This window comes from Spinacia oleracea, chromosome 3 (assembly GCF_020520425.1).
Source record: "Spinacia oleracea cultivar Varoflay chromosome 3, BTI_SOV_V1, whole genome shotgun sequence".
In the NCBI taxonomy this organism is placed as follows: Eukaryota; Viridiplantae; Streptophyta; class Magnoliopsida; order Caryophyllales; family Amaranthaceae; genus Spinacia; species Spinacia oleracea.
In genome coordinates this window covers 66,472,966-66,479,294 of record NC_079489.1, presented here as the reverse complement: position 1 = coordinate 66,479,294, position 6,329 = coordinate 66,472,966, and positions in this window count along the sequence as shown.

Genomic DNA, 6,329 nt, shown 5'->3' with positions numbered 1-6,329 from the left:
TGCCGAAGCTGTAGAAAAGACTACCGTGCTGTTGGGAGTTCCTCTAAAGGACAGAGCTTTTATTGGTATCAAGTTCGATCGTGAGGAAACCTCTCAAGAAGAAGAAATCTCTGAGCCTGCAAACATGTCGACATCAACAGGTAAACATGGGTTAGGGTTAGTTTACAGCTTTGGGTTCGTTGCCCTTTTCAAAACGAATATAAATTACAACTGTTGTGACGAGACTAAGTCGTCAAAAATTCTTTCAACAAGAACTGACCCGTCGACACGCTCTGGCAAGGCTCCCTCTGCGGATGCGTTGCTGAGAAGGAGGTTGGAGGCACTAGGGAGTGTGTCTCGAGCCAAGCCCATCACTATGCTGTCACCTCCGAGGCCGCCAAAGGCTTCTATCGACACCACAGTGACCGGGGAGACCGGTCCGTCCATGCCTGCTGAGAAGAAGCTGCCGCCACCATCTCGGAAGAGGAAGCTTGTTGTGGAGTTTCCTGACGACTATGGGTCGGCAGATGCACCACGAGTCCAGCTTTGGCCTGAGGTCGATCGTCTATGGATGCCGTCCAGCCGAGAGCGTCAGGAGTCCTTGTCCCCAGTTGCTGCAACTATTGAGAGCGTCTCGGATGCATGGAGGGTATGCTTTTGCTTCTTTTGTTTTCTATTCTTTGTCTTCTTACTTTGCTGTAGGGCTGAGCATGGATCGGATATCCGTTCCGAAATCACATTTCGGATCAGATATGCATATCCAAAATTTGCAATTTTTAGTATCCGCATTTGATCCGAAAAGTTCGGATATCCGATATCCGGATAATTTCGGATCGGATACGAGAGGATATCTGAAATCCGACTATAGCTTATTTATCAAAATAATTATTTGCAGATTTATGATTTACCATTTGAAGGCTTGAAAATCAAACATTAATCTGCTATGATTTCATCAATTCAAATCTTTTAGAACCACAACCAATTAAATTTTATCATCATCAACAAATTGGTTAGATTCACTAACATTGATACTTATAAAAATAGTTTTTCCTCTTTCCCAACATCATACAATGTATAAATTAAAGGAGACAACAGAGTACATATCTAAAAAAAAAAATTACAATATAAAAATTATCAGATCTAGAAATTTACAATTAAGAAACATAATCAAATCTAAGATTATCTAGATCTATTTAAGCATCGCGGTTTGTTGGAGGCTTGGAATCCCTTGACGACCGATAGTGAGATTGGAGTTTGACGTCGTTAAGAAGATGGTGTCTTGGGTTTAGTTGGGAAAATCATACAGAATAACACACTAACAAGGAGGGATAAAGGAGCTTTTGTAAATTGTACGAAGTAAGACAGAGAAAAGGAGGAAGAAGTACTCGTATTAGCTAGGTTTGCAGGGAAGGAGATCTAGATAAAAAGAACAGTACGGGGACAATGAGATCTAGCTAGAAAGGAGATCTTGGGCTTTGGATAAGAAAATCTTTAAATGGCCCAAGTAAAATAGGGTAAAGTTTGTTTATATTAAGGGATTTAAATTTTGTTTCATACTCCTTAATATTTTTTGAAAAAATCTCATAGTTTCGGATATTTTTGGGATATCGGATATCCGAAAATCTGAAAAACAATATCCAAAAGGTATTTGATATCCAAACTTTTCGGATCGGATATCCGATCCAAAATCAATTTTCAGATCGGGTATCCAAAAAATCGGATCAGATACAAATCAAATTTTCGGATATTCGGATAATCAGATAGTTTTGCTCAGCCCTACTTTGTTGCATGCCATCTTCATCTCGTCATTCAGTGACTTAGAATTATTTTCTTTCCCTGTTCAAATAGGCCCTGCAATCTGCTTTAGCTACACGTCATCATGTCATAATGTTAGAGGATCAAATAGTAAAGCTGAAAAACGACATGAAGAAGGCAAAGCAGGAAGCTGGTCGCCTTGGCGGTATGGCCAAGGAGGCGACGACCAGAGCTGAGGCGCTGCAGGTGGCGCATGAAAAGGGGGCTGCTAAGGTTGCAACGCTGAATGCCGATAAGGAGACGCTGGTTGCTGAGGTCGACGAGCTGAAGACGTCTCTCTCCAAAGTCAAGGCGAGGATTTTCGAGTGTGCTGGTTACTACACTTGGAAGATGAAGGCCGAGATGATGGAGGAATTCAAGGCGGGCAAACATGTGAGCTGGACTCCTGATGAAGGCATTGCTCAGTTCAACGCTGCATTCCCCGAGGACTAGATCCCCCTGGTGCCGTTAGCGATGAAGAAGACGTTGAGGAGGGTGCAACTGCAACCAGCCCCAATGCCGAGACGGTGGCGGCACTAGGCGATGGCGAACAAGGGGAGAATGAAGGTCTAACAGACCCTCAGGAGTAGATCTGTCTCCCCTCCTTAAAAATTTAAAATTCCAATGCTGTTTATTTTAAACAATGGTTTGTAATAAACAATATTTTGTGTGTTTGGTCTTTGAGGAGGTCAAAAAAGATATTGTGGATGTGTTTCGCCTTGATGGCGGCAGTCTTTTGGATGTTTTTGGGCTTTTCCAAGGGGGCAAGTTATGTAAATATTTTGTGGATTTTTAATTTGTGTGTTGCTTGCTTGTGTTTGGAAAAAATGTGTTTGGTTTTGTGTTTTATTTTGCAGGTTGGACACATACCTTGAGTTCGACTTTGGCGACGCCTACAGCCTGTCAGAGGAGATGCTGCAAAATGTATTCTGTAGAAAATGTAGATCTGTATTCCAATGTGTATGTAATGTACATTGTAGTGTACCAGGAGTTTTTGTAATGGCCTAAATTGTGTTTTGTAGTTTGTAAAATCACAATATGTAATGTATACAATCATGTTTGAATAAAATTGACAATGTTTCCTTTTACTTCGCTTCTTTGAGCATGTGTGCACAATTTGGAGTTTTCGTTTTCCTGTATTCTGTGTTATATGCTTCACTTCATCCGTTCTCTCCTTGTCGAATCCATCATCATGTGGGCATCATACTGTCAACATAGCAGAGTGTGAGGATTGGCCGTTGGTGGAGCCAACGGCCCTCCGATGCTTAAGTCAGTATAGAGCGACATGAAAATGAGAGGAAATTACAACAAGGAGAGAAAAGAAAAGAAATAAAAGGTTAAGGAGAAATATTGGACGGAATAGAGTTGAATGTTTGTGTTTGTTACTCCTCCTAAGTGTGCGCTTATGTTGGTGTCATGTCGTTGTCTGCAAAACAGGACGATGGCGTGAGGATTGGCCGTTGGTGGAGCCAACGGCCCTCCGATGGCTAAGTCAGGAATGATAATAATATATAAAAAGGAAAAGAAGTAGAAAAGATAAAGAAGAGGAACTTAAATTTTTGTCACTTGTAATTATATATTGTCCGAGATTTTCTCGGTTTCATGATGCGTCATGTCCACACCGTTTTGGGGGTGTCGACATAATGGCGATGGAAGCTAGAGTGCCTGTGTGTTAGGAAAAACTAAAAAACGAGAAAAAAGATTCGAGTGTTCAGAAATGGTACAGTTTTAGGTGTGTTGCATTCCAACTTCTTGGGATAGGTGTGTCGTCTTTGTCAACCAACTCGTATGCGCCATGACCTATTCGTCTTATGATCTGGTAAGGACCTTCCCATGTCGGAGCCAATTTGCCGTGTCGGGGATCCTTCTTGTTTGGGAAGACTTTGCGCAGAACCCAATCTCCTTGCTGAAATACTCAAACCCTCACATTCTTGTTATAACTATTTGAAACTGCTTGTTGGTAGGACGCCATTCTAACCAATGTTGCTTCCCTGAGTTCGTCGACAGTGTCGATGTCATAGGCCAAGACTGAGTCGTTCATTCCTGGGGCCATGAAACTTCTTCTTGCTGTGGGGAGCTCGACTTCGGGAGGGATGACTGCCTCACAGCCGAAGACTAAGGAGAAAGGAGTATGATTAGTTTCCGTCTTGGGTGTTGTCCTATCGGCCCAAAGGATCATAGGTAATTCGTCTTCCCATCTTCCTTTGGCGTCGTCGAGGTGCTTCTTGAGGTTGTTGATGATGATTTTTTTGCTTGACTCGGCTTGGCCATTTGGTTGAGGATATCTTGGTGTTGAGGTATGCAAGGTGATGTTGTACCTACTGCAGAATTCCTTGGTTTTGTTGCTGATAAACTGAGAACCATTGTCGCAGACGATCTCGGAAGAGATACCGAACCGACTAAGGACATTCCGCTTGATGAACGAGATGACCTCAGTGTCTCGAACTCGTTTGAATGCTTCTGCTTCGATCCATTTGTAGAAGTAATCACTCATTGCCAACATGAAGACTCGTAGCCCTGATGCTTGTGGTAAGGGCCCTACTATGTCCATCCCCCACTTCATGAAGGGCCAAGGGGACAAGATGGGTGATATGTGCGTTTTATATAGTGTTTTCACCCCCGTCCCTTAGTACTTTTATGCGTCAAATGAGCTCTTAGGAGCCTTTTTTAGTACTAATCTGTGTATTTGAGTGTGCCTTGAGTTTCAGGACTACTTAGTGAGAAATTGGTCTGTTTAGACCCGTTTCAAGATGATTTAGGCCACTACACGATCCCGAGGGGATTCAGGACGATCAATGTCGACTTAAGGGAGCCTTAGATGTTCATGATTGAGCCCCGAAAGTTAGACTCGGTGTTGCGGACATATTTAACTTTTCGCCCGGAAGATCTCCCATCGCCCACCGGGCGAGCAAGCCAAAGAACCCTCCAGTCACCCGGCGCCCGACGGGAAGACATCCGCCAGGTGCACACCGGGCGCCCAGCGAAGCAGCAGGCAAGAGCAATCTCCACTCGCCCGACGGGCGAGGAGCGCCCGACCGGGCGCGTGCAGATGATTTCCAAAGTTTCTCCCTCCGCCCGCCGGGCAGACCTACGCCCGTCGGGCGGATTTCGAGCGTCTCGCCCGTCGGGCGGTTGGCTGCCCGACCGGGCGACGACAACCCTGGAGCCTTTAGCGCGCGGTTTACTTTAGTTTTATTCCGGTTTTCTCTTGTGTTTTTGGGCTAAACTATAAATATAGCCTTTGTTAATTTAGTAGGCATCTTATTATCTCATATGCTAGTATTAAACACTTAGTTTTTCTCTCTAATTTGTTCAAAAACACTTAGTTTATTTTCAATCAAAAATTCAAGCTTTCAATTGCCATTGTTCTTCAATTAGGTATTATTCTTTATTCCAATTCTTTGTTTAGCTTTAATTATGTTTTCAATCATGCTAATTGCTTTGTTTATTGTTAATATGCTTGAGTAGTCTAATTTCTAGGGTTTGGGGATCCATGAATGATATGAAGGAATATTGAATAATCATGATTGTTGGCATTGCAATTGATTCCTATTGATTGATTTATTTCACTATACAATTAGATTTGCGCAGGTTTAATTGTGGTAGTTATGCAATATCAAATTAAGATTCGAGAGATGCAATTTGATGTTTAGGCTTGTGTCAATAGGTGGAATTAGAGTTAATACGTAGCGAGAGCCCGTTAATTCTAAGTCTATGATTAGTATCGATTCGAGAGAGCATGTTAGTCTAATTAATTACTTTGTTGATTATCGTGATTGTTTATTGTCCTGGATTGTTATCTGTTGGTGAACCTATGCCCTAGATTCCTTAATACATTGATTCATATTCGTTTAATTATCGTTCGTAGTCTTAGCATACAAATCACCAACCAATTCTTGTTCCCAATAGTCTAGTTTAATTAATTGATAGTAGGAAGAACACCTGTTTCCCTGTGGATTCGATCCTGACTTCCTTTGCTACCTAGCTAGTGGACCTTAGGTTATTTTTGATTAGGTGATACGACTTTAGCCTGTCAAATTTTGGCGCCGTTGCCGGGGAGACGGTTTTATTTTCTTTTGTTGATTGCTTATCCTAGATTATTGTTTGTTACTACTCAAGGAACTCACGTTCCTTGAGACCGGATCTAACATTGTTTTGTAGTCTTTGTCTATGACCAGGACCGTAGGTACTAGTAATCTTACTCCATTCGATCCTGAGCCCGAAAGAACCTTTCGTAGACGAAGAACTTTCATTGCACAGTGTGGGAATTACTCTGATTCTGATCATAATATTGGCGATCTTTTTCCTTCAAATACAGATTCAGTTTCAGAGATAGAGATGGGTGACGAAAATATGCTACCGCCACCTACCCCACGGTTTACAGACTATTCTAAGCCAAGTCTGTCCGTGCTACCAAAGGCAATCATGCCTTCTATTGCAGCTGAGACCTTCAAGATCGAGCCTGCATTGATTAACATGATTGAGAGACGCCAATACGGTGGGGAACCAGGTGAAGATCCGAAACTTCACATACAGTCCTTCATCCAATATTGTTC